This window comes from Macrobrachium nipponense, chromosome 42 (assembly GCF_015104395.2).
Source record: "Macrobrachium nipponense isolate FS-2020 chromosome 42, ASM1510439v2, whole genome shotgun sequence".
NCBI lineage: Eukaryota > Metazoa > Arthropoda > Malacostraca > Decapoda > Palaemonidae > Macrobrachium > Macrobrachium nipponense.
In genome coordinates, this window is record NC_061103.1 from 34,765,658 (window position 1) to 34,793,310 (window position 27,653).

General features: G+C 38.2%; 2 long non-coding RNA genes across 2 annotated transcripts in view; one reads left to right on the top strand and one right to left on the bottom strand.

Annotated features, from left to right (window-relative positions):
* The window catches only part of LOC135213083 (uncharacterized), a 6,621-nt gene extending 2,307 nt beyond the window's left edge, over positions 1 to 4,314 (top strand). Inside the window, exons 2-3 of the long non-coding RNA XR_010314072.1 lie at positions 1,205 to 1,301; positions 4,226 to 4,314. This is a non-coding gene — a long non-coding RNA (uncharacterized LOC135213083). The remainder of the gene's footprint in view (positions 1 to 1,204; positions 1,302 to 4,225) is intronic.
* Positions 4,315 to 7,859: 3,545 nt separating this feature from the next.
* LOC135213084 (uncharacterized) lies at positions 7,860 to 27,267 on the bottom strand. The gene is made up of 12 exons (XR_010314073.1): positions 24,953 to 27,267; positions 22,894 to 22,955; positions 22,561 to 22,622; positions 22,144 to 22,212; positions 21,040 to 21,162; positions 20,664 to 20,744; positions 18,036 to 18,116; positions 17,441 to 17,510; positions 9,557 to 9,604; positions 8,947 to 8,997; positions 8,440 to 8,512; positions 7,860 to 7,910 (listed from the first exon to the last, which is right to left on the bottom strand). It is a non-coding gene; the product is annotated as an uncharacterized LOC135213084 (long non-coding RNA).
* Between the last annotated feature and the right edge of the window lie 386 nt (positions 27,268 to 27,653).

The window sequence follows — 27,653 nt, forward strand, 5'->3', positions numbered from 1 at the left end:
TAAATACTGTACATTATTATGAACAAAGCGGTCACAAAGCCAATTACTGGGATCAACATTATAGCCTTGGCAAATGCAAAGTGGTAGAAGAAAGTTTTGACAGTGAACTTTTTATGTAGATGGAAAATCATGGTTTTTTTGGCATTATACGTATGTTTGAAATTAAGCCAAGGATAAAACATGTCCTCAACCTTACCTAGGGTGTTGAGCCTTGATGTTGGGTGGCATGTTTATTTTTGGACATGTGGACTGGCTTAGACTACCCCTTATTGCTAGTAGGGCAAAATCCTCACTTTTCGTCATACTGATTTTATCTAAAACAACAAACAAACTGCCTACCTTATTTGTTGGTTAAACAACAAACAAACTGCCTACCTTATTTGTTGGTTAAAATCGTTGGGTTCCATCCTCAATTATGCCTTACAGGAAGCTGGAATGGGAGAGAACAGCTGAATCTGGGGCTATGAATCATGTTGTCTTGATAGGTTGAGTTTAAAAAACCAGTACTGTAGTTGCGTGTTTTTAGGTTGTCTGGGGGTACAGGTGGATAGGTTGAAATTTCCTGTAACTGGGAATAAGGCCAAATTATCAAAAATATTTTTCATGCTGTCTTAGTTATATGTTTTGTCTAATTTTCTTTTGCCCTACTCCAGCTTTATATTTTGATAACAATAAATGCATGTGTGTCAATACACAAAATATTTTTAATCCCTTTCGAAAAAGTGGGGGAAGGGCCTTAAATGCCATCAAATACTGTATAACTCCCAGGTTATCATATTTCAATGACCAATTCCAGTCCATGCTGAGGAATATTCATAATAAAAAAGGTTCTGGTTTGTATTCCTATTAAACATTCAAATGACTTGAAAGATTTGTGCTTTTTCCCCTATAAATAGAAACCAGGATTTTTTACCATAGTCGTAATTCAACCAATCTCACACGAAGTCCATGTTGCAGGACAAAAAATGATGGGTTACCAATGAGTTGAGTCAGTATGTACTCTGATGCTTACCTACTTTATTGCCTCTTTATGTTGAGGCAGTCCAGTTTTTGTTTTCCCTACTTTCTTGCATTTATCAAGTAGCCTTGAAAGCCCTATTAAGGTTGTGTTGAAAGTAATACACAGTAGACTTGCACTGAAGTTTATAGGTAACAGCATGCTTAGTGTAGATTTAATGTAATCTAATAATTTTTCTCTTTGCAGATTGGACTGCAGCAGAAGAAGACGCAGAAGATGTCAATGTCTGGGAAGACAACTGGGATGATGACAATATTGAGGATGACTTTTCACAGCAGTTGAGGTAACTACTGTATGCTTAATGGCAGATGTTGTTTCATGTTTATGTAATGGTATGCACCTTTTTTAAAATTTGCTTCATTGCAGGCTTATAGGGAAAAAATTATCTAAATAAGTAGTAGTAGTAGTCTGTGACTGACCAAAAGCTGAGGTTCAGGTCACCTCGTGAAATAATAAATGCATGGAAAGTGAGGTAGAAAAGTTAGTATATGGTTGCTAGGCATTTGCTGCATTTCGTTTCTATAAGCTAACTGAAAATCTTTGTGAAATTGCCTGATATTAGCATTTGTTTTATTTCTCTAGATGTCAAGTTGTAAATAGTCTCTTGCCCTTACACCAGTCAAAGTATATCTGAATAGGTTCCTTCCATTGTGAAGGGCAGATAATAAGCCTAGCCTCATTACTACAAACAATATATATAATGGTAAGAATTCACAAACAACATTGATACTAGTCCTGATTTGAACCTGGATATGTTTTCCATCTGGTGAGAGATTTGCTTCGAAAACCTTATGATTCACTGATTCTCTTTCCCTTTTTGTAAAAGACTACTCTTGAAAGGTCAGTTTCCAATATTTTCTCCTTTATCCCCATCCTGTTTAACCACCACACTCCTTGTTCATCCTTTACCCTAAGAGAAGTAGTTTAAGTTATGGTAGAATAAAGTGTGGCCCCTCATCTTTAAGTAAAATATGGAAGATTTTTGTAATTTAGAAATTAATCGTGAATTAAATAGCATGGTGGTCCTCAGTGATACCAATGATTAACATGTAAAAAATATAATTTAATTTTAAAAAGTTGCTGCTCTCAACCTTTTTATGTAGTATCCATTTAAAAAAGTAAAGGGCACTAAAAGTAGTACCTCAGCTTACCAGAGAAATTAATCAAGTATAATAGGGTTATATCTAGCTAATTGGGGCTTTCCATTTGTACCTGTGATGGTGGAGGGTCAATTAAAGGACAAATTCACTCATGTTGACTGATGCTTGATGCTTTCCTGGCTGTGACTTTGAGAGTAGATGTGAACAAACACACACACAACCAACCAACGCTTTTCTCTTTGTGCATGTTTATCAAATTTATGCACTTACTGTGGGCCTAACCTTCTCACTCTCTCTTACATAAGTCAGTACTGTACTGATACAATACATTAATGTAGTGTTACACATTTTTCAGTATGCCCCCCCCCCCCCCCCCACCTCCCCCCCCCATGTATACAGGGTATACACACATGAATGCATTATTTTAGGATACACTATGTACACCGGTGTGTTTGCTTGGCATTTCTGCTATGAGAGTTAGCCCCAGGGTACCCTATTGTTGAGGCTAAAAGTGAGTCTCCACTGCTTAGTGGATCTTGTTATACTTACCAGAAGGGACAGGTCCCCAAGCTGTCCATTAAGTTGAGGCGACAACTTCTTTCCTCAGAAATTGCATGGTGACATCCTGGGAACATCAGATGCATGTCTTGTTATTGCATGGACTGAGCATAACCCTCGCTAGCCTAAAACCATAGCATAGTGCTGTATATTGAAGTAACTGTATACAATAGATTGAAAAAGTAATATCAAGCCTATGCTACATAATTCTTGGACTGAAGCACCACAATATACTTAATCAGTTTAAGGATTTTTCATATACGTACTTAAGAGAAATTAGTAACATGACAAGAGGTCATCATATTCAAGATGCTCATGGTACTAGTCTTAATAATGAATGGGACAAGCACGTTATATAATAATTACATTTATCATAATGAAAATCAAATCAAATTGGATGGTGCTCTTATTTACTTCCTTGCTTGTGATACAGTAGTCAGTGCTTACCATTTATGAATCTCAGTTTACTGTATTTCAGAATCTCCATTTTGTTTTATCTTTAGGTACCCATGTCTAACCACAGGTCGTTGGTATGATATCTTTTTTCATTTGGCTCTCAGTAAATTCCTACACTTTTATTACTTCTTTCTTAATTATGGCTCTTCTATATCATGATCCCAATCTTTTTTTTTTTTTTTCCTAACATCATTAACTCAACTCTACTATTCTGTGCATTGGAAATCCTGCATTGTATTTAAACTTTCAGTTCTGAAAATTCAGTCATACTTATTGTAAATATTCAGTTCACCCGTATAACTCAACCCACAGTATCCACTTACTATTTCTTTGTGAATTTTTTTTTTTTTTTTTTGAGAACTCTCCCTAGTTATATTCAATTTGATGAACCAGATTTTGGCACAGGAACCTATCAGTCTTCACATCAGTTATATCAGGCAGCATAGAAAGATTGCAAGGTGACCATTCCCGGCTCATGCACAAATATTGGTTAGGAACCATCTTTTTATTTTGTCATTGTAAGCACAGATATTTACATAAAACCTCACTACTGGATACTACTGTTTTGTCATAGCTATACATGCACATATCAATACAGTACATCTTTCCACCAAATCTCCAACCATTTATGGATCTTTCCCATTTTCCTTTTCCAAATCCTTTTGAATTATGCACATTTCCCCAGCCTATCATCATCCAAATTTTGCTACTCCATGACCCACAGTCACTAGAATAAGGAATGTAACGAAATGAGTAATTGTTAGAGAAAAATGTTAACAGTGTATGGGTATGTGGCAGGGGTTCACAACCTTATTCAGATATCAAGTGTTTTGAGAAGATCCTCAATAGCACAGCATTGCTTACTGTTTATGTATGTTGTATTTTATACTTAGCAGTCTGTCACTAGTTTTCAAGTAGTCTTATTACTTTTGCAGCTTCATTTTTTGTCATTTCTTTCATTCACATTATAACATTGTTTAATTATGGTTTTGTTCAACTTTGAAGTAGCTTAAATTACTGTGAAGGACTTCTTTGTCAATATAGTGTTACATGTTACTAACAGGTTCTTTTTCCAATTTTCCTATGTTTACAGAGCTGAGCTGAACACACAACCAATGCAATAGATCATTCATACACATTGTTGAAGTATAGAATTTTTATAAATAAAATTTACTTGGTTTTGCTGGCCTTTTATTGTCTAAAAGCAAAATTACTTCTTTTGTTAAGGTTATTATGCATGTAGGAGCCTTTTGTGTGTCAAACGGTATTGGAGAATGCTTAAAGCTGTACATACAGTATTTACAAGTATCAGTTTTACGGAGAAGCATTTGCAATACAAACTTGTATTTGTGGTTTGAAAAAAATGTGCAGAATTGTAGATAATAAAGTTCAGAGGCTTATATAATACTTTTAGTGTACATTTTCTCACTTAGGAGATTGATGGATGTTTTGCGAAGGGGACAGGATTCTGTTCAAGTTTTAACATTCCCCTTATCTCAAACACTTTGTCCTACTCATACCCCTGGATTTACCAGTATCTGGCCCTTAGAGCAGAGGTGGAAGTAGTAAAGAGAAAGGTGCCATGGAAGTCACTCCTACAAATTTATACCAAGGAAGGTGGGTCATCCTATGTGATTACCTGTCATAGAAGGGTTTTCTGTTTGGCTGGAATGTCTGTTCAGCAGATCAAAGACGTCCTCAAACACCTTTATTGAGGCAAGCTCCTTTCAGTTGCTGCAATGAAAAGCTGATGCTCCCCCTTATCCCATCTTCAAACTGAAGGGTCTGGATCTCCACTTCAGTGTAATAATCCATACTGATGAACAGGTTTGCTCTCCTCAGAAACTGTAGTCTTCAGAATGGGATGTACCTCTCATCCTCTGTAGCTTAACTAGGGCTCTTGAGTCCCTGGCACAGGATTTGGATAGGGATCATACCCTAAGGACTTATTTGTTTTGATGTGGCTCATCTCATTTTGTTCAGCACTTACAGGGATGTCGATCCCTCGATCTACTTTTTCAAGTTTGGTGGAAACTTCGAACCTGTCAGCTCTTGACAAGAGATTCTCTATTCCCACTTTCCAAGAGTGATTCTTGCTGTTAGCTAATATTTGCAAAGGACCTGCTCCCAGAGACTGGAGTGTATGTGCCTTTTTGGTAATACAGTCAAGCATAAGGTGTACAGGAACACCCTTTCTTTCTGGTTTCATGGGGTAATCAGACCAGTTAATGACTCCTTGGAAGAGGATGTTGGTTTCTACTTGTGCTAGAGCACACAATGGTAGGGATGTCCCTTACAGGGATGTCGATCCCTCGATCTACTTTTTCAAGTTTTGTGGTGGAAACTTCGAACCTGTCAGCTCTTGACAAGAGATTCTCTATTCCCACTTTCCAAGAGTGATTCTTGCCGTTAGATAATATTTGCAAAGGACCTGCTCCCAGAGACTGGAGTGTATGTGCCTTTTTGGTAATACAGTCGAGCATAAGGTGTACAGGAACACCCTCTCTTTCTGTTTTCATGGGGTAATCAGACCAGTTAATGACTCCTTGGAAGAGGATGTTGGTTTCTACTTGTGCTAGAGCACACAATGGTAGGGATGTCCCTCGCTTTTCAAGTACTGTAATGAGACCGGATGCATGTAAGCAACTAGTAAAAATAAAAAATTAGGCTCCATGTTCCGAGGTATAGTAAAATGACATACAGCTACATATAATATAGGCATAATGTTGACATTTTTGTATACACACATCAGAACGAAAGTATTCATCACTTACATTTCTCATTTGTATGCATTTTTCTTGCGATGTTCTGGGTTAGTGTGATGGATTGGAACCCCCAACGTAACCCAGCAACTGTCTGTACTCCACATTATCCAGAATATGCATATACTATTGGTTTAGCTTCCTTTAAGGGGGATGTCATGGTTCAACTAATGTTTTCTTTGTCTGCCCTCTATAGTGGCAATTACTCACACCAAAGGCCATAACATTCTGGCATCCTTTTACCAGAGCAACCGAGCGTGGCACTTAAATAGGTGGATTTTAGTAACCTCCCCACCAAAGGAGTAGTCTAAAAAAAGTTTGTAGGTTTGTAAGGAAGTAACAAATTTTTAAAAATAAATGGTGTAGGGCAAGCGAGTAGTATTCCCTAACTCATCTCCATAACCACCAGTTAACAAGTTCAACAGTAGTTCCAGTTTGCTATGACAGTATAGTACCTGGGAAAGTTTCAGTAGATGATGACAGATTACAGCGTTAAAAGTTGTCAAGTTGTTCAGATTATTGTAATTCAACCGCTTTCCTAATTATGACCTTTAAACTATAGTTTTGTACTTTTAGCGAGTACATTTCACTACTACTACATTTTAGCTTAGGCATTGTTTGTTAGTTTCCTTGAATTTTTTTTCATAGTTTCCTTGAATTTTTTTTAGTTGGTTATTTCTCCTGTTATAAAGTTGTTCTTTCTTAATTTAGCTTTTTTTTGGTTCCTATTTCTACATAAGAATTTTTTTCATAAAAAATTTTTGTGCGTGCGCAAAGGAATACCAAATGCATTGGGTGACTAGTTATCTTGTATGCAACCTGCAAGTTAACTAGAAGTGCAGGCATATAGATTCATTATTACTTTGCAGGTCACTTCATCATTCAGTGTGATTTTATTCTTGGAACCCAAGGGTTTTTATAGTATTTGTGTTAACCGTAAGGCATCACTTGGCAAATCTTGTACTCAATCAAATGTCTTAAATATTCCTAGTGACTCAGAGGTCTGGAAAAACAAACCCCTATTAAAAATAATAAATATTCCTAGTTTCCATTTGAAAATTTGTGCTTTATGGTCTTGCCTTCCTTTTTTAAGCTAATCCCTGGCTATGCAAAATATTGCAGCACTACCATACTGTCTTCACAAACTTACTAGCAGGGAGGGATTTGCGATGTCCTTACGGTTCTTACCTGTAATACATGGTTTGTTTGTATGGTGCTTTTACGTTGCATGGAACCAATGGTTATTTAGCAGCTTTAAGTGACTTCCAAACCACGTCGAGAGTGAATTTCTATCACCAGAAATACACATCTCTCACTCCTCAGAGGAATGGCCAAGAATCGAACCCGCGACCACCGAGGTGGGACACTCATACCGTACCAACCACGCTGCTGAGGCGCTTGTGTAATACATTGGCTTCCACTTTATTACAAGACTATTACAATGGGTCTTGTATTACCCCTTGCTTTGCACTCTCACCCTGTCCTGTCTATACATACAAAGTTGTAAGACAGTTGTGAGGACGGCATGTTAAGAGCAGAGTCATGTATTTGTCTAGGTCTCTGTTGAATGTATTGCTATATGACACAGCCATTTCTTTCCCTGCATCATTTTGTACCTCATCCTGTATTTGTAACCTTCAATAAAAATTTTTTTTTTTTTTTAAATACAGTAACATCATTATTTAACAATATACAGGTAACATGTTTCTGAGAAAGATTTTACTACCTCACGCAAAGCAGTACAAGGTGAAGAGTGAAGAATACAACTTGCTTGAATCATACCTTTATTGCAGTCTATTACTAGAAATCATAGCATATGAAATTTACTTGGCACCTACTAATTTACATTTAGTTACATTTTATGAAGCTTTTACAGCTATATATTTATTATTCCGAAGGTGTTACGCTAGTCATTTACAATTCTAAATATCCATTAGTGTAACAAGCAAAAGAATAATAAATAGACATAACCAGGCTGTTTCCTTATTGTATGGCCCTTCTGATGCTGCTATTTCCCTGAAAATATTAACACCTATTACTTCTGCGAATTTTTCTTTTTCATAACAGAAATTTTAGAAAAAATAACCGCTCAGATCTCATAATCAATGCACATGTAGTCCACTTCCCCACAACAAAACATTTTGGAAACCAGTTAACACAGAATAGTCTGAATTGAGTTATGACCAAAAATCACCTTGCTCATTGAACTCAACTTAGCTGGACACAGATCATTCCAACCAAGGCAAGGAATATGCCTCCTCCTGCATGCTACCATTAAGGCAACAAACAAGGGTCTTCGGTAAAATTCCAAGCCAAGGGATCTCTGTTAACCTGCCCTTCCTTTAAGAAGTTGCCCTGCTAGAGCATTTCTGTCCCTTCTCTCAGACCTTCCCAGGGGTGACCACAACTCATGCCTGACCCCTTCGAGCAAGCTTGCGCTACACAGTTGCCCAAAAACATCTTGTTGTAGGACTGACCTTAGCAATATGGTTTGTCATCAAAGCTCAACTATCAGTTGTATTTTTACAGGTAAAATCTCACATACCCAGTTGTCAACTTTTAAGAGTTGTCTGCCAGGATGATCCAACCTTCCCAACTTACAGCAGCTACACTCATCCCTGAAAATAACATTTAATTCTGCATGTAATATTGTTTCCTGTAGTTTGACTAACAACATTCTCGCATCTAAATTTCTGCCATCAGTCAAAAGTTACAGCAATTCAAAATATCAACTAGTACAGACATCTTAAATGTAGCTGGTAAATGAGTCTGTGAAAATGGACTGTATACTTGGACCGACTGTATTTGGTTCACTTATGAACTTTTGACAAAACTTTATGGTTTTATAACTGACTAAATATCTTGACTCAGAAGACTGAAAGAAAAGGATTTGATCTTAACTGGTTGGAAGTTGGACAATCACTAGTGTTATGGTTGATTACAAGTTTTATTCTACATTTACAAAGACCAAAGGGAAGGAATAAAAAATGCAGAACACAAGGATGGGACCAAAACAAAGCACAAATAATTAAGATAAGTGATGGAAACCTACCTGAGAATCATTTCTGCATACGTCCATTAACCATTTGCCCAATGATAAGACCTAGAGGGAAAAAAAAAAAAAAAAAAAACAAAAAAAAAAAAAAAAAAAAAAAACCATGAATAGAAGCGAAACATTTTTTTTAAATATAAAGGACAAAACGAACCGCTCAGATCTCATAATCACTGCACATGTGGTCCACTTCACCACAACAAAACATTTTGGATACAATTCAACACAGAATAGTCTGAATTGAGTTATGACCAAAAATCACCTTGCTCATTGAACTCAACTTAGCTGGACACAGATCATTCCAACCAAGGCAAGGAACAACCTCCTCCTGCCTGCTCCCATTACAGCAACAAACAAGTGTCTTTGGTAACATTCCAAGCCAAGGGATCTCTGTTAATCTGTCCTTCCTCTCAGAAGTTGCCCTGCTAGAGCATTTCTGTCCCTTCTCTCAGACCTTCCCAAGGGTGACCACAACTCATGCCTGACCCCTTTGAGCAAGCTTGTGCTACCTTGTCATCCAAAATATCCTGATGTAGGACTGACCTTAGCAATATGGTTTGTCATCAAAGCTCTACTCTCACTTCATTTTTAAATTTATCAACTCACTCACCTCTGCAGACATCAATTTGTTGAAGGCCTACACAAGGTAACCAATCTCCTGTAAAGAGATAATTGAAATTCTTGTTGATTTCATGCTTTCAATAAACAATGCAGTTTCATCTGCAACCAATTCAATATGTAAATCTCTTAAAATTGAAGTTGAATAAGGATTGCAAGATTAACTTGACCATACCATTCACCCAAAATATTTAATACTTCTAAGGCTAAGTCAGAGGGTTTGCTAAGAAAACTATGAAATCTCAACTTTTGCACTTTGCCAGTCATATCTCATTGTAAAATTATTATACAATCAGGGACTAATCTGTTTCATCAAATAAATCTGATGACTTGAAGGTGGGATAAATTTACTTTTAGTGACTCATTTTAGAAGATGATCACCACTAACACTTTCTTTTAATTTGTTTATCCAGATTAATTATTCCTGTGCCTTTCATTTACTAAAAATTTTATTGGTGTAGGAGTAATAAATAATTTTCAGGAAAAAGGGACAGTAATGGCAATGTTAGCTGCTTTATCAGCTGAGCAAAAAAGAATCCACATCAGCATTCCAATATATACACACCAGCTTCACATTAACTTGTGGAATTGGAAACAATTTGCTGAACATAAGAATTATTTGGGAAAATTTTGGAGGGCTTCTATAACACTTACGGCAAGTTACAAAAAGTTACTCTATTACAAATTTATGAGGTGGCATGTATTCATAACACAAGGCAATACTGCAGATAATGCCACTGTACATAAATTAGTTCTATTTGACACTATTGCAGCAAATCCCTTGTCAATTACAACTCTATTCATTTAAAATACACACCAAGATTCAATCTTTCTGAATGACAGTGTTAGCTGCCTACCAACTCCAACCCCCCCCCCCCCCAATGTACGGTTTGGCCATTTTTAAACATATTCCATACTTTTAAATATACCAAATTTGTAACTAATTTGTATTTTTCATAACTAACAAACCTGAGGTCTTAACATTAGGATTTACTAGCGCCAAGCTGGAAACCGGTAGAATTAAAATTACACTGTGAGATCCAGGGCTAATGGCATCTAAATAACCAGGTCACGGGGCATGTATACCCAGAATGCCCACGGCTACCTGTGACCCATCAGTTATATTTCTAACCCAGTTTAGACTGCTAGAGGGGTGGTTCGAGGTGGGCCTTTAACTGTTAAGACCTCAGGTTTGTTAGTTATGAAAAATACAAATTAGTTACAAATTTGGTATTTGTTCATACACGAAACAAACCTTCGGTCTTAACATTAGGATAGACTTACTATTGGAGGGAGGTAAGTCTCTACAACTGACTGGGAGTTTGCCACCTTATCCATTTCCGAATATATAGGGAAATTCTAGAGAATGGACAATGAACCTAGGACCAAAGATATAAGCGGATCTATTGGTTTCCTCCCACTGGGTGTAGATACCATTCTACTGTTTACTCTTGTCCCTTGCGACTGGATCCACCTTCACCCCTCTTTTCCTTATTATCCAGAGGGGTGTGTTGCTACTGAAAAGTATATCAGCTAAGATAGCTTCACAGTATGGCTGACCATCTCACCTGCATCTAGTCCGTTCCAGCACATGACGGTACTCTCCTTCATATTGCCCGTAGTTAAAGGAGTAGGAAGAAAGTAGTAAAGAAAAAAGACCAGTCATCCCATTCATTCTACTTTCATACCTTCATCTTAGACTAGACGCAAACTGACCCGCCAGGGGCACTGGATGAACTATATCACTTGTTGGGCCGCTACCACTGGACCCAAGGAAAAGGTGTCCAAGGATCTAGGGCAACATCTTTCAAATAAAATGAGGTGAAAGTTGTTTGGCGCTTCCACACGCCAGCTTTCAGAATTTTATCCACAGACATGTTCTTCTTAAATGCCAGGGAAGCACTCACACCCCTGATGTCATGAGCTCTAGATCCCACCTGGCTATCTGACCCTCTGTCTTCTGCAGTATAAGCATTTCTGATCGTCTCCCTTAGCCAAAATGATATTGTATTCTTGGACACTTCCTTCTTGTTCCGTCCTGTACTTACGAACAACCTCTGGCACCCCGGCCTGAGGTGCCTTGTTCTCTTTAAGTACTCCCTTAGTGCCCTGACGGGGCACAGGAGCATTTCAGCTTTGTCGTTGTCTACAAAGTCTGCCAAGGAAGGTATGGTAAAGGAGTCGAATCTGCCGTCTACTATTGTTGGATTTTGGGTCTTTGCCACGAATTCTGGGACAAACTCGCACATCATTGATCTCCAACCTCTCGAGTGCTTTATGAGATATGAGAGGCCATGTAGCTCCCCCACCCACCCTTTTGGTTGAAGCCAGGGTGCCAATAAGAAGACTGTCTTCAGGGTCAGGCTCCTATCCGTGGACTGCCTTGTTGGTTCGTAAGGGGGTTTTGTCAGACTACTCAGTACCTTGGTCAGATCCCAATCTGGGGCTTTTAGCTCCTTTGGTGGGCATGACTGTTCAAAGCTCCTCATCAGCATGGCCAACTCCCATGAAGACGATATGTCCACTCCTTTCATTCGTAAGACTGAGGCTAGAGCAGCCCTGTACCCCTTCACTGCAGATACAGACATATGTTCTTCTGTTCTGAGATATATCAGAAAGTCTGCTAACTGCTGAATAGTGGTACCGAGTGGAGACACGTTCCCCCTACGACACCAATCACAGTATGCTGACCACTTCCTTGGTATACTGTCGCAGATGATTTTCTGATATTACCTGCCATCTGAGTTGCTGCTTTCTGCGAAAACCCTCGCTCTCGGAGGAGATACTTGACAGTCTCCACCCGTGAAGCGATAGGGACTTCACCGACTGGTGGTACCTCTCCACGTGAGGCTGACACAGAAGGTTGCTCCATAGGAGGTAACTCTCTTGCACATCTACTAGGAGTTCCAGTAGGTCTGGAAACCACTCTGCTTTCGGCCATAACGGGGCTACCAGGGTCATCTTGAGGTTCTGAGACCGCATTACCCTGTTCAGAACCTGACGGATTAGACAAAATGGAGGAAATGCGTACACGTCCAGATTGTCCCAGGGGTGTTGTAGCGCATCTTCTGCTACTGCCTCTGCGTCCGGGACTACTGAACAATACACTTCCAACTTTTTGTTGTACCTGGTTGCGAATAGGTCTATGATCGGTCCTTCCCACATGAGCATCCTGTCCACTACCTGTTGGTGTAGGGACCACTCCGTTCCAGAATCTGATCCCTGCGGCTCAACTTGTCGGCCACTATGTTTCTTTTTCCCGGAATATACCTGGCCTTGATGTCTACCAGGTTCTCTATAGCCCACTGGTGAAGTTGAACTGTCATCACATGTAACTGCGAGAAACTAGGCCTCCTTGCTTGTTTATATAAGCTACTACTGTGGTGTGTCTGACATCAATACCACTGAGTGTCCCTTTACTCTCTCCCTGAATTCTTGTAGAGCCAGGAAAGCTGCTTTCAACTCCAGCACGTTTATATGGAGTTCTCTGTCCTTGCAACTCCATTTTGCTGACACCATCAACTCCTCCATATGGGCTCCCCAGCCTTCTAGTGACGCATCCGAGAACAGCAAGAGGTCTGGGGAGGATTGTTGAAGGGGGACACCCACTGTCAGATTGTCGTCGTCCACCCACCACAGCAAGTCTTTCCTCACTTCTGCCGACAAGGGAATTTGCTCGTACGGGTGATCTACTGTTGGTGAACCAAAACTCCTTTCATCCTCCATTGTAGGGATCCGAAGGGTGTGAGCCTGTCCTTGGGTGGTACTAGCTTCTCCAGGGAGGTTAGGATTCCCAGCACCACCTGCCACTGTCTTGCTGGCTGTGTCTGCTTTCCCAGAAAGGCATTCACCACTTGTTTGCATTTCTCTACTCTTTGGTCTGTCGGAAATACTTTGGCTTGTGTTGTGTCTATCACCATTCCCAGATATTCCAACGTTGACTTGGATCCAGCTGCGACTTCTGCTGATTCACCACAATACCTAGGCTGTGACAAAGCTGCAGGAGGGCCGCCCTGTCCTGAGTAATTTCACCCTGGACTTGCTATCACCAGCCAATCGTCCAGATATCTTATCAGCCTGATCCCCTGAGCATGCGCCCACGCCGACACGAGGGTGAACACTCTTGTAAAAACTTGAGGAGACGTTGTCAATCCGAAGCACAGGACCTTTAACTCGAAAGCTTTCCCTGCAAGACTGAAGCGGAGAAATTTCCTTGAAGACTGATGGACTGGTATCTGAAAGTATGCGTCCTTTAGATCGACTGTCAGCATAAAGTCTCCGATTCTGACTGCTTGTAGAACCGTTTTCGGAGTTTCCATCTTGAAACTGGTTTTCCTTATAAACAGATTCAGCGTTGACAGGTCTATTACTGTCCTCCACTCCCCGTTGGCTTTGGGTACCAGGAAAATCCTGCTGTAGAAGCCTTTTGTCGGACTGCATACTTGTTGCACAGCTCCTTTATTCCATCATCTTCTTCACTTCGTCCTGCAGAATAGTGGCCTTCTGAGATTTGTGGGCATAAGTGACGTGGGGTAATGGTTGATCTGTCAGGGGCGGGGTTACCTCGAACGGAATCAAATACCCGATCCTGAGAACATCCACCACCCACTGCTCTGCCCCTAGTTCCTGCCACACCTTCCAGTGATTTGCCAGGCAACCCCCCACTGGTGTGGCCGAGTGATGGGAGGCGCCCATCCTATCTTCTTGAGCCTCTCCCCCTTCCCCTATTGCCCCTTCCTCTGTTGTTTTCTATTGTTAAAGGGCCGATGAGTTATCCTCTTTGGGGAAGAGGGTCTTGTGACTATTAGGGATGCTATGTCTCACTGGTTTCTTTCGAGACATCTGCTGTTGTCTTCCCTCCAAAGGAATAGTTTGACGTTAGTTTAGGTTTTTCCTAACTGCCTGTTGCACCAACCTATCGTTAGTGTCCATCCTTCTTCTATCTATCGCTTCTTCCAGTATGACCTCTGGCAACAGTAGTTGCGATTCCAAGATATTCCTCATTGCTAACAGGGAATCCAAATCACATTGCGAGTCTTAGACCAACTGCTGCATCTCTCCTCATTAGTCAGGACTATTTGCCCAAACATTGGCACTTACGTTTGTCAGGTACGCAATCGCCTTGGACCCTGACTGTAGTAATCTAATGAACAATGGTTCATCCACTACTTTCCTTGTTGCTTCCGAGGATGCAATTTTCGCCACTGCTGTTGACCAAAGGTCTAACCAGGACGCAGCCTGAAAGACAGAAGAAGCTGTTGCTTCTAACGTGGCAGCCTCTTGGTACGTCATCGAAGGGCACTCCATTTTAACCTGATCCAAGGTTAATCCAGGCCTTAACCTTACAAACATTAGGGTTCATTTGTCTAGAACAGCAAAGGGACCTTCGGTGTCGTATAATATTTCCTTTGCTTTATCATTGGAGGGGGAATAAATTTAAATGATCTATTAGATCTTAAGGAATTATCCCTCCCTGCAATCTTTGCGTTTACGTGTTGCAGACCGATTCCGCATGACTCGAACAAGGCAATTCATACGACACCTTGGTATCCCTCTTTAGTCCAAAACGCCATGTCAATTCCAGGAGGAAGCATACTGGCCGGTGTTTCCGTCTTCTCCGAAAGGCTATTGAATTGACGAATCAAATCAATAACCTCTGCATACGAGGCCAGAAACTCTTGGTTTTCTCCTTCCTACCGGCTCTAGTGTACCACTCTCCGCTCACGAGAGATGTTGTCTCGCCTCTATCTTCTGACAGACGGCCCGGAATTCCACGGCCGCCTGCCCCTACGGCCGCGGCCCTCTTTGATCTTTGCTGGCCGCTGTTGGCTCGATCCCAGATAGTCAGCAGGGGAACGAGAACGTCTCACTCTTTCTCTGCTCACGGATCTAGAGCGAGAATCTCGTCTAGATCTCAAAGATGAAGGCTCCCCTTAAGACAGAGGTAAGTTTCGTCTTTATTAGCATTGGCATCGTTTTCGAGCGTCGGCAAGCCCGGCCTCGGCCTTCTATCCAGACGGACACTGCCTTCCACGAACGTATCCGCCGAGGTTGCCAACTCTATTTTTCGTACTTTTAATAGGAGCCTTATCGTCCTTCGTACGTATTTTTGAACTGGGCCTTACTGGGCGAAAACTGGGGACCTAGCATTCCATCCTACTCTGCACCTTTCCGCCGCCAACGTCGATTTTACCAGAGGTATCGCAGTTTTTGCGATCCGAACTGGCAACTCCGCCTCGGCCGCTAGCTCGCCGGCCGTCACCTCTCTCGCTTGTTCGGACTCTTGCGAACGGCTTCGTCTGGCAACCTTGTGCTTAATAGCCACTGATTTTCCGACCTTCTTGCTGACTTGGAAATGACAGTCTTCGTCCGAAGAGAGGAGAATTGATTCTTCTTCCTCTGGCCGGCCCGAGGATCCGCTAGGAACTCCCGAAACCTCCTCCAACGCTTGACTGGCGCTCGCCGTGACGTTATCGGACTTAGCAATGACGCCGAACTAGAGGAAGAAGACGAAGAAGGCGAATCACACTTTTCCTTTTTGTCTCTCTTATTCATTCTCTCCTCTATATCCTGTAACTTCTGCATTACAGTTTGCATTGACGGATCAGAAGGCGTATTAGCGTCTGGGTGCAGCGAAAAAGGCCGAGAATCGGTCTGTGACGTCATCACGCCTGCCATCTCAGAGTGTGACGTATGTTGTGACGTCATCCCTCTCGTAGGGAGAGACTGAGAGGTTTCTGCTGGTAACCGCACGTTTGCTGCCAAATTACCCCCCACGTTCTGCATCGCTGTAAATACTGAGTGGGATGGTGAAGCAGCGGCATTAATTCCCATAAATTGCAAGCCCGGGGGATGAGGAACATTCAGCGCTGCCGGACCCTGCTGGAACCGTGACGTCATATAATGCGCAAGCAGACCATCCAAGGTTGGTACGCCTGGTAGGCCTAGCGCTGACCACGTACCATCTAACCTATGCGCTTGAGTAGCAGGAGCCTGGAACAAAGATGGCGGATCTCCCCCTCTACTTGCTGGGAACAAAGGAGTGCAAATTATTCATAAAATTACCCAAGGCCCCTCCTGACTTTGTTTCCGATACAGAACCGCTAGGAGAAACCGAAGGGTATGAGACAATTCAAAAGCAGGTGGAGAAACATATGGAGCAGCCTGGTTTATTACCGATACAAAAGAAGCCGGTAAGGTTTTGGTCATCCAAAGATGGCGTCACCCCCTTTCTTTAGTATTGGCTTTTCCCATAGAACTTCTTCCACTGTTCCACCGACCAACCGCGACAAACAGAACACGGATTAGTAACCGTACGTACGTTTTCCCTGCACCTACTACACGTTGGATGAGGATCCGTCGACACCGAGGTTAGGAACCTAGAACAAGGGAAGCCACTGACTCCTGGGCATTTCCTTTGTCTCCTCTTCGAAGCGGTAGACGATCCCGATGTTGAGGCAAAATTCTCCATCATACCACGTATACACTCTTACCACACACTGATCACACTTGGAGAAAGAAAAGGTGAATGAAAAATAAAAAAAAAAAAATGAAATGGATAAAGAATGGGCAAACTGAAAAACCGGCTTTAAATGAGATAGACAGTAACAAGTCTTATCTTAAAGGCGGTAGGAAAATAACTGATGGGTCACAGGTAGCCGTGGGCATTCTGGGTATACATGCCCCGTGACCTGGTATAGATGCCATTAGTCCCTGGATCTCACAAGTGTAATTTTAATTCTACCGGTTTCCAGCTTGGCGCTAGTAAATCCTAATGTTAAGACCAAATGTTTGTTTCGTGTATGAACAAAGATATTTTTTTGTATAAACATATTTCACACACTTGGTTTTTACATTATCAAGAAAAGATACAAACCTTTAACTCGAGGACAGCTGTACTACAATAGATCATGTGTATAGCTCACTCATTGTAAGCAGCTGACCATCTGCAAAATATTTCACACCTTTACAATTTATAAGCTAATAACAACAGTACTATTACAAAATTAAGAATGCTCAGATATCATGTGTACAAGGTCCAGTTCAATGCCTATTCACTTATTTTTACCATGATACACAGAATAGTCTGAATTGAGTTATGACAAGTCACCTTGCTCATCAAACTAAACTTAGCTGGACACAAATCATTCCAACCAAAGCCAGGTAAAAACCTCCTCCTGTTTGCCACATCAAAGTTCAACAGAAGTCTTTGGCTACAACCCCAGCCAGGATCCCCTCATGAGGCATCTCTGTTAATTTGCCCTTCCTCTCGGAAGCTGCCCTGCAAGAGCATGGATGTCCCTTCTCTCAGACCTTCCCTAGGGTGGCAATGCGACCAACAACAATGCCTGACCCCATTGAGCAAGCTTGTATATCATGGCCAATGTGAATAAATGGCAAGACTGCCCTTGTCACCTGTTCATCAACAAAGTTTTACATAACTATGAGAGATCCCTAAAACTGTTACTTGCCTTTGTCTAGAATAGATGTAGCAGCATGTGCAAGACTCCCATCAGAAACCAGTGGCACATTAACTGAAGCCAAAACCAATCCTATAAATAAATTCAAAACAATATGTAAGAATTTTGCAAAGGAGCATTGGTAAAATGTTAAATGTCAATTATAAGACCAATTACCAAACTACATTAAACCCTGAATAGGTGCGACGGGTCGCGCACGACCCGAGGAGTGTTTAAAAAAAAAAATTTTTCCCAATAAATCATCCTTTACCTGGAATCTGGGTGTGGTCGACCTGCCAGAGGCCGGCAGAACACACACTACAATCATGTCAGAACCTGCATTTGCCTTGTCTTTGTCCTTCCCCCTTTTCTGAGTAATTGTTTGTTTTTGAACGTGTGGGGGATACAAAGGCAAAGTTATCAAGTAGTGATTTCGTCTAACACTGTTGACACTGGTATAGTTTTGTATTGTCGGAAACTGTGGGTAGATGGTGTGTGTGTGTGTGTACATGCATTATGCATGCCACTGGTAGGGGCTGAGATGCCTTATATTACCATTTGGTTCAATTTCCTTCAAATGCCAATTTCTCAGCTTTTGCATTTCTCACCAACAATGTCCAGCAGGCAGTATTCTCTGGACATGGACATCATCAACTCTCTTCTAATGGAATTAGAAAGTAGTGGTGGTGATAATTTATAGGTTCCCAACACCTCTACGGCAAAAAGCTCGAGTATGTAACGAAGGGTTAGATGCTATGTAGATGACCTTGAAATGACAAGACTAAAGTGGGAGAGAGGGGATGAAAAATTGTGGTCGGGTGACAGACTACATCAGCTTATGTCAATAAATCATTGACACGAGAGAGAGAGAGAGAGAGAGAGAGAGAGAGAGAGAGAGAGAGAGACGAGGAGACGAGAGAGACGAGGAGAGAGAGAGAGAGAAATAACATTTCTGATAAGACAGTAAATTACATCTTAGTGCAGATGTTTTTACATAATTCCGTTCTAAGATAATACCAAAAAAAAAAGTGAAATTTTGACAATTTTTTTGGCGCAAAAAAAAAAAAAAAAAAAAAAAAAAAAAAACCAACAACAACAACAACAACAACTTCACCCTTTTTTCCCTCTCTTTTCTGATTTTGACCTCTATGGGTCCGACACCTTTTCTGGCAGTCACTGTAAATAATAGTTTTAGGAAGGATTCCCTCAATGTGTGTGTATATATAGCGTATTTTGTATTTTTTAAAAATATTTTCGTAAATTATTTTTTTTATAGTTTTTAATTTGTATGGGTCCGACACCTTTTCTGGCAGTCACTGTAAATAATAGTTTTAGGAAGGATTCCCTCAATGTGTGTGTATATATAGCGTATTTTGTATTTTTTAAAAATATTTTCGTAAATTTTTTTTATAGTTTTTAATTTGTAATAAATATCTCATTTGTAGATGGGTATGATTTATCTTTTCAATAGTGTTAGGCAATGGTGAAATTGATTTTAGAAATTAAAATGTACAGCATAGCTACAGTTTTTGAATTTTCACCAATTTTTCTGGGGGCTCGGGTCGACTCGACCCACGCACCTTTAAAGGGGTACCAAAATAGCACTCTCATCCAGGGTTAAGCTGATGCGTGTATTCCCTCCCCCTTCCCACAACAAAAATTACCATGCTGAAACAGAACCTCGACAACCGAGTATCCAAGCCATGAGCATTTCATACCTTACAAGGCATCGACATTAGCAATTACAGATGTAATCTAACTTCACAAAACTACATATCTAAAGGAGGGTTACTTCTACATTAAACACAGACCTTGGCTTGTGTTACATCCAATGTTAGTCCTGTATACAAAATGACAATTAGATAAAAGAAATCTCTGCTATCAATAACATTTACCCTAACACTTTTCAGATTAAATCCTTTTATTAACCAACATGGGATTTCTGTTATAAGTTCTCATCACTATGTACTGTAAATAAGCATATAATTTAAAGACCATGAACTTTGGAAATGTTTGATATTGCCATCTACTAAAACCTCAGTACAGTAGCTTGTAATAATAGTGCCTTTCCTTAAACATTCATTAGCCTAACTATTAAGCAAGCATTTTCATCATTAAGATTATAAAAATTTTAAAGCACATCAACTGCATAAACAAGCAAATACCCATGCAATCCTTTATTAATCACTTACAGCAATCAACTTTGATAAACTGACAACAGAATAACCCTGGCTACACTGCTAACTAATTAACATTCGATATGTTCCTTTCACTCCCTTATTAAGTTATCCTAACTCAATTCAAAATGTTATTACAAAAACAAATGCTACATTTCAGATATTTACGCAAAACTTGTTAATAATTTTCTTAAGATGGCATAAAGTAATGTTGGTAACTGTAAACCATTGTGAGCCAGAGGACATGAAACCATGTTTTGTTATCTCAGACCACACACATTTGAAGCAATGTAAAACCATAATGTCTTATGTTGTTTGCAGTTTTTAGGTAGTAAAACCAGAACTTGAAACATTAACTATATGATCCTTTGGTTGTACTTTGCCTTCAAATTCAAATATTTGTAAAGATACTAACTGCCCACCTTTCATATCATTACCCTTTTTCATTAAAAACCAATCTTACCTCTTACTGCTACACTCCTTTGGATGTTTTTCTACACCTCATATAACAACTGCCAAGACTGCACTCTTGACTTCTTGTTTCCTGCAAAATGTAAATAAAACTTTATATTTGATTCCTCAACATTAATTGCAAGAAACTATTAGTGAAGATCAGTTGGTGATGCATGTTTTGTAATCATACCATCATTGCCGTTTATTAATTCATCAGATTTCAACTATAGTGTATCACTTTCCAGAAAATACAAACTCCCATTTCAAATCAAACTATGTATCAACAATAATAAAGCTAATTATACATGCTCATCATGATTAACAGCTGATATCCTGTTTATAAGCTATTTCTAAAATCATACAAAGTTACAACTAAACACCCTTACCTGTCAACTGGTATTATTCTTCAACCTGGGATGTTTCTTGGAAGGCCAACTCTAGATTATATAATCTTTTCTCAAGATGGAACATATGCCAGACTTCTTCCTTTAATCCATGGCAGAAACACCCTGCGTTTTAAAGGAATTTTAGTTTAATATCAAGCCAAACCTGAACAAAATAACATTAAATTATCTAGCCTCAGTTGGTGATGCATGTTTTGTAATCATAACATCATTTGCCGTATCAATTTTCATCATTTCAACTCTTCAAACCACTAACATTGGAATGCTGACAACTGCCTTCCCCAACAGCAATCTACACTGAACATTTAACCCTAATTGGATGGATACCTTCTCAGGAGTAGGAATAACAGGTTCGAGGTGGTGGACAGATAGATCCTGTAGAGAACAATATTAAGCGCCATCGATTTGGAAAGAATCTGGCACGAAGAGAGATGCCAAACCTTCTATAGGCCATAAATGTACTAATGGCAACTTTTACACTGGCTTAAGCCAAGAATCTGGGTCTCAGGACTTAAATTCTGCCTCTGACTTTAAGGGATTATGTCCTGCGTCTTTATCTTGCATAACGTCTTTTTGTAAATTTGCTCATAAATATACCAAGGGGATCTGTTGGTTTTTCTTTTTGTCTTTTTTACAAAGAAAAATTAAGAAAAATATGAAATAGTTACAATCTTCTTTCTCTGTAAATTTATGTAAATATTTTTCAACAATTATCTAACCATTTGTTAATTATTTTATTTCTTATCTGTTTTGATAGTGTGAACTGTAATTATAATTTTACAAAATAAAACCAAATGATTTATTAAAAAAAACCATACTTAAGTTGGTAAAATTTAAGACTGCTTGTAAAAGAGGCCCCAAAGGGATTGTAAATAGTTTTCAACTTCCCATGAAAGGTATTTGCATAGCTTCCTCTTTCCATTGATTTCTTTTTTCTCTGGTAAACTGGCCAACCTCAAGTTTACCTGGCCTGAGGAGATGCATATTGATTTTTTTTATCCATCCATAAGGGTTAAGCATCCTTCAACATCAGATTGATTACAACAAATCTGTAGAGAGAATAAATAGAAAATGAAGCAAACTTACCTCTAGATTTAATAGTCTTTTCTAGATGGAACATTTGTCAGACTTCCTTTTATCCACAGTAGGAACACCCTGCAATTTAAAGGAATTTTAGTTTAACATCAACCCAATTCTGACTAAAATAACACTAAATTATCTAGCCTCAGTTGGTGATGCATGTTTTGTAATCATAACATCATTGCCGTATTTAATTTCATCATTTAAAGTTTTCAAACCACTAATAAACTTTTGGCATGTTATAAACAACTCTCTTTTCAATAGTAAACTATACTGTCTAAGCAGTATTCACTAACAAACACTTGGATATGTAAGCAGTTTAAAGCACTTCTAATTAAAATATTTGTGACCTTTGTAATTACTTTAGTCATAGATATATTATTTGTTAAGTAACTATTACTGCAAAAAAATTTGCACCCTTACCGCTTTTATTTTTAAGACGGAACATCTTCCACTACTTCCTCTTACCCAAAGCAGGATCACCACTGGAATCAAAAGTATTCTCTTTAAAATCACAATAGCCTAATACATAACACAAAAGTATTACCAAGCCTCAGTTGGTGATGCATGTTTTGTAATCCTTAACATCATTGCCGTATCAACTTTCATCATTTCAAGTCTTCAAACTACTAACAAAGTCTTTTGAATGTTGACAAACACCAAATAAAGTATTTGTGACCTTTGTGATTCCTTTAAATAGTCATAGATATATAATCTCTTAAGTAACAATTACTACAAAAAAATTAGCACCCTTACCGCTTTTATTTTCAAGACTGAACATCTTCCACTACTTCCTCTTATCCAACGCAGAATCACCACTGGAATTAAAAGTAATCACTTTAAAATCATAAACTTAATACATATCACAACACTACAGTATTATCAAGCCTCAGTTGGTGATGCATGTTTTGTAATCCTTAACATCATTGCCGTATCAACTTTCATCATTTCAAGTCTTCAACCTACTAAGTCTTCGAATGTTGACAACAGCTATCTACACTTTGAACATTAAGTCCCTCAACGTCAGACACTGGGTACTTGGGTGTTACCAGTTTGAGAGAAATATATATAGTCCTTAGAATCCATTAATTGCATTTGCATGAACATCTTGTTTATTAAAATATAAAAAATTTCAGGGAGATACAGCAATATCAAGTTTAGAGGGATATGACAGAAGATATTCACAGTATCAACAACTATAAATATCACAATATATGTTCACTAAGCAAGGAACAAGGGAAGTTATAATTGCAACAGTTACCATAGACATATAAAACATAATTAACCCTTAAACGCTGACTGGACGTATTATATGTCGACTAAAATTGTCTGTTGGGTGCTTAATTGGCATACGATATGTCTACTACAAAAAGTTTTTTTCAAATATTCAAGGAAAAATAGTTATAGGCCTAGTTTGCGAACAATTTTAAATCATGCGCCTTGAGGGATGCTGGGAGTTCATGGATCAACCTGTGGAGTTCATGGATCAACCTGTTGTTTTGTTTACAAGCATTACCCAGGCGCGCATGCGCAAATGTCTGAGTTATGTGAAAATGTGTGCAATTTCATGCAAAATACAACAAAAACAACCTATGGTTGTAGCATTTATTAGTTTCCAAAAATATTTAATATAAATCATGATGTGGCAAAATTTCAACCTTTGGTCAACTTTGACTTGACTGAAATGGTAGAAAAATGCAACTGTAAGCTAAAACTCCTACATTCTAGTAATATTCAATCATTTATCTTCATTTTGCAACAAATTGGAAGTATCTAGCACAATATTTCGATTTATAGTGAATTTTTGAAAAAAAAACTTTTTCCTTTCGTCCGCTCAGTAACTGCCGAAAAAATCAGAGTTTCGTCAGTTTGTCGTAATGTTTGCACAGTTTATATCAGCCGTTACATAAAGTTTATATGAAAATGTGCGCAATGTCATGTAGAATACAACAAACCACCACCAATGGCTGTAGCTTTTATCAGTTTTGAAATATTTTCATATAAATCATGATCAGTGCCAAAATTTCCACCTTCTGTCAACTTTGACTCTACCAAATTGGTCGAAAACTGCAATTGTAAGCTAAAACACTTACATTCTAGTAAGAGTCAATCATTAACCTTCATTTTTCAACAAATTGGAAGTCTCTAGCACAATATTTCGATTTAGGGTGAATTTTTGAAAAAACTTTTTCCTTACGCCTGCACGGTAACTGTCGAAAAATCAGAAATTCTTTTGTCAGCTTGTTGTAATGTTTGCACCGTTTTATATCAGCTGTTACATAAAGTTTTATATATGAAAATGTGAGCAATTTCATGTAGAATACAACAAAAAATAACTCATGGTTGTAGCTTTTATCAGTTTTGAAATATTTTCATATAAATCACGATAGAAAAAATTCGAAATTCGGTCAACTTTAACTGGACTGAAATGGTCAAAAAATGCAATTGTAAGCTAAAACACTTACAGTCTAGTAATATTCAATCCATTACCTTCATTTTGCAACAAATGTCCGCGCGTTACGAATTCATGCATCATATAGTGATGATATTTTCTGTGTTGCTTTGATCATTTCAAAATTTGTTAATATACCAAATTCATCGCAATTTAATTTAGTGTACAATACAATGAAAAAAAAAAAAAATTAACTCACTAGCTTTAATAGTTTTGCTCATAGCGCGATTTGTGTACAATTATGAAATTTTTTTTCACTAATGGTATTTCTATTATACCATAACATTATATTGTATTAACTATCACTACGGGTATTTCTATGTTTATAGACTGCTTCTATTCTTAATATATAGGCATCCTTACCTCTACACCTTATTATACAACGCAGAACTTCTTAGAACTTGAACACAACTACAACAACTGCTCACAGAAAAATAATGTCCAACCTGCAAAAGACCAAATTTAATAATTTTACAAGATTAAAATGAATTAAATGTAAAATATAGTTCAGATGATGCTGCAGGTACAAACTGAGAAAAAAATCTTCAATTGTTACTCAGTGCTCCGGGCTTGTTAAACACTCCCATAGTAGCAAACACACACTTTCATAAATCCTGTTTTTTTTTTTTTTTTTGCCAATTTTCATAAATCCTAATTTTACTTGGCTATGACTAAAAGAGACGCCACCTGCAATGGTCAAAATTTATTAAGAAATCCTTAGCATTTCAAATAAAGCTATTTATTTATAAATTTAACCTCGGTGCAAATGCCACAGACATCCTTGGGATAGGGAAACAAACTAAATACTGACATCTTATTCTCTAGATTACCCTTGAAATGTTGAAGGAGGTAAGAGTATGTCCATACATCTACTATAATGGATCCAGACAACAACAGTGAATGGCATGACAATCAAGCATTTATACTACAGTCTACCTAATATATATATTTGTCACCTTTTTCAGGAATAGATTACAGAAACTCAAGAGGACCCCTAATTGAACAGATGAAAAATATGGGAGCAATGTTGATAGGTGATAAACATGTTACCAGACCCTTCAAGGAATATGCACAGAATATTTTATCTACAATATTAAGCACAAAATATTTCACAAGTCAATGTAACAGCCCTGTACTGTGTACCATCCCATCTGAACTCATCTATCCACATTTAAACTCATGTGGTTGAGCTATCTAAAGATGAACTTATAATCTCCTTCCTTTCATAGTTACCTTCATACACATTTTATGAAGCAACACATCAGTGACAGTAAAAGGAAGTAAAATTCTTACACACAATTCTTGGCTTTTGAGGAGCACTGTCTAAGGTGTGGGATAAACAGCCAACCTTCATTTCAATGTTTACTCATTAGCAAATTAGGATTTCTTTGCATTAAACTGCCACACTTTCAGGTAAATATGCAAATGATGTTGAGTCTATAAATGATATGTAGATGACCAGTAGAGTCAATTTGACAACCTATCTTCAACTATACTGGTTCTTCCTTCATCAACTAGCCGAATGCTCATTAATACTTGGGTTACAGCCGAAACCAAGCAAAAAAAAATCCCACTCAACTGGACACTTGAAATGATTAATAAGCTGGTTTCCTGTTAAATTTTTATAACTTCCTACAAAAAAAATAAAAAAAATAAATAAAAATTATAAAACAATTAAAATTTCATAAGTCAATGCAAGTTCGTACAGTATCCATCATTACACCATACCCTCCTTAATGCACCGTACCTTCCCGATTAAACTTACTCCACTGGACATCAAATGTTTTGAAGCAAGCAATTAAAGGAAAGGCATTACTCTTCCCTTTAAAACATCTAGCCGACATCAAATGTTTTGAAGCAAGCTATTGAAGAAAGGGCATTACTCTTCCCTTTAAAACATCTAGCGGACCTTATCTTTAATCAAAAGAAGCAGAGTTTCTTAGTAAATTAAGTTAAGGGACAAGACTAAATGGCCAAAGTCAATTATCTAAAAAAAAAAAAAAATTCAGTAATAAATTCCTAAACATTCATGTGCTCAATTACTCATTCAAATTATGTAAATCAACTTTTTTGGGTTAAAATTCACAATGTCACCACTACCTGAAGTTCTGCTATACTGTTCATTTTTAAAAGCAGAGTAAATTTTTCATAAATGTATATCTACTATACTGGTTCACCAATTTAAGTTAGAATCTTCACTTAACTTAGAATATTTTGCTGCACCTTCCTAACTTGCTTTCAATATATTAAGCACAACCATTAACAATACCCAAACAATATCATATTACCTAGGCAATCCTCACGTGATAAAATCAATTTCTGAAAAATGTACAGACACATTAATAGATAAGGTGATCATCCACCTCTCTCTTGATAACAGCAACTGCAATCCCAGAATGCTACAATTACAAAATGAAAACTCAGATCTATTTACTCTTAATTAATTGTCCAAGTAACTGCAATTACATGTTCACCTCAACTACTAACTAAACTATGAGTGTATCTTCCCTACTGAGCTCAACCTCAATGGGACATTAGGAAAGAGGTCCTGAAGGAGCTATGGAGGGACGAGCCTTCCTCTCCTTCCCATGCACAATCCTAACTGTCACCAGACATCTTCACCAAGCCATAAGGCACAATGAGGCATCTTATAGCAGGACACTTTTGTGCAGGAAGGGTAAGTTGGTTATATATATATATATATGTATATGTATGTATATATATATATATATATATATATATATATATATATTATATATATATATATATATATATATATATATATATATATATATAAAAAAAATATTATTAATTATATGGTAAGGTGTAAAAAAAAAATTATATATGTATACATATGTGTGTGTATATATATGATATATATCTATATATATATATATATATATATATATATATATATATATATATATATATATATATATATATATATATATATATATATATATATATATATATATATATATATATATATATATATCATATACACACACAAACATATATAAAAACACACAACCTTCCCCTCCCAAATCAGACAGTTTGCATCAAC